Consider the following 2174-nt stretch of genomic DNA (forward strand, 5'->3'; position numbering starts at 1 on the left):
TTCATCTGATCACAATTTCTAGTCAGATCTTTTAGAAAAATTTTGAAAATGTAGCTTTTGAGCCAATTAGTAAAGTGCAAGTCTGAAGTTACCAGACAATTTCTTTGATTTTTTGCAATTACTTATTTTTTGCTGACAGTGTTTTCCACATACAAAAAAATGTCGAACATAGTTTGTTTGGAAGATACTCTCAGTAAAAACAATACCAAAAATCAACTAAATTTTTATGGGCTGCAAAACTTCATTTTCAAAATTTTTATAAAAAAGTCTGAATAGAAAGTTGCGAATTTGAATGCAAAATTATTGCATTTTCCCGAGTTTTGCACAAAGTTTAGAAATTTTATTTTTATGTTTTCTGATGTATTTAGTATAAACTGTATTTTTATAAGGAACAAGAAAGGTACATGCATTGTGGAAAATTCTCTGTACTTTAGTTGCGATAAATTGTTTTGTTTTGCTGGTGTGCGTTGTAATGATCTCATGATCTCATGTTTTTATGTTTTTTTTGTCAAAATAAAATTTTACTACATCCTTTTGTACGTAATTTTTGTCGAAACGAAATGGAAGGGAGCGAGAGGCCTCTCCCCCCCTTAAGTGTCCCGGTTTGGCAACAGAGATATCTGGCAGCCCTACTTAAATGTTTAATTTCTTCTGTAAAATTGAAGATGTATGAAAACTATTACTAAATAATTACGAAACTTTATCCACCCATTCACTTCTGAGCGTTTTACACTATATATGAAAATGAAAATCAAATTCCAAAGAACCCATGCCAGATCGAAGATTTAGTAGGCTTCTTTTGTGTAGCTTTTTGCGAAAAGTTTCTTTGCCGTACTTACCATTAAACAAGAGTTTTAGCAAAATATTGTTGATTTTGGTTAAATAAATCATATACTTCAAAGAAATGTTTATTTATTTTCAAGTGAAATCTAACTTGTGGAAAGTGAAAGTGAAGTAAAAACTTCAATGGAAGTGGCAGCGGCAGCACTGTACACTACGTTGCTTATGCATTTCACAGACTTTTCGTTCATTTTCTGATAGTCAGTTACGGCAGTTTATTCACATTAAGCCCAAAATACAATAGCGCATATAAAATCAGCTGCTACTGCTAATGTTGGCAGTCACTGCCGCAGCAAACGAAATACTGCGTTGTCAGTGACTGCTTTTTTTGGCATTCCCTTTTGTTTGATTTTGTTTGTGATTTTAGAAATTGGGCTAAACTGAGCAGTACTGCCAGCTGTCACTGCTGTATTGTAAATCGCTTCATTGGACACTACACTTTATAAAAAAACAGCTGATTTCGAAAAACTGCCACTGCCACTGCGCTATTGTATTTTGGGCTTTATAGTCAGCCCTTTATGTGTCGCTAGCAGCCGGTCAGTTTGTGTTTGTACTTCATGCTGTAAGCATGGCACGCGCAAGTTCTTATGTTGCCAACGCCAACGCTGCCAACGCTATGCACCACTGATGTAAGTGTCTTTCGAAAGAGGATTTTTATTTCCCACAGGCAGATTGCTAATCCAGCTCGAGCAAGATGAAATATATTTCAGAATTCGATTCACGCGCTTTGAGTTGCAGTCACACCTTGCAATTTTCATTTCTGGGACTGATTTCCGAAATGTGTCAGAAAGGTCTTACTGGCTGTTCACACATAAAAATAAAATTTCTCTTTCTCAATTTGACAGCGAATTGTTGGAAATCTTGGAAAATCTGACACGCTCGTTTTTTCGTGAGCAATCAGATAATTAAAATATCAATATTACAACATTGGGATGATAATTGAGTCTTTTAATTTTGTACCAAATTACCAAAAATAATGTACTAAATAAACCGAAAAAGTACCAATATTTAAAAGACCATACACAAGTTAAATGTTTTTAAATTACAAAAATCTATATAAAAGTTGCCAAAATATTTACTTTTATAGAAATAACAAGATTCTTGTACTCAAAATTATCTAAGGTAGTCTGCACACGGTTCGTATAGCTTTAGACGCGTATAAAATTTTTTATGCAGCAACGATTCTTCTACGCCTCAAGATCTGCACACGAAGCAACTTCAAAGCGTCCCAATATCAGGAAAAAAATGTTAAGTGATGCAAAATTATTATTTCTTTAATTAATTTTCAGTTACAGTTATTTGCACGAATTTTATTGTTTTATCGGTTTTTTTTT

This window comes from Rhagoletis zephyria, unplaced genomic scaffold, assembly GCF_001687245.7.
Source record: "Rhagoletis zephyria isolate East Lansing unplaced genomic scaffold, Rhagoletis_zephyria_1.1 Rzeph_scaffold_00590, whole genome shotgun sequence".
In the NCBI taxonomy this organism is placed as follows: domain Eukaryota; kingdom Metazoa; phylum Arthropoda; class Insecta; order Diptera; family Tephritidae; genus Rhagoletis; species Rhagoletis zephyria.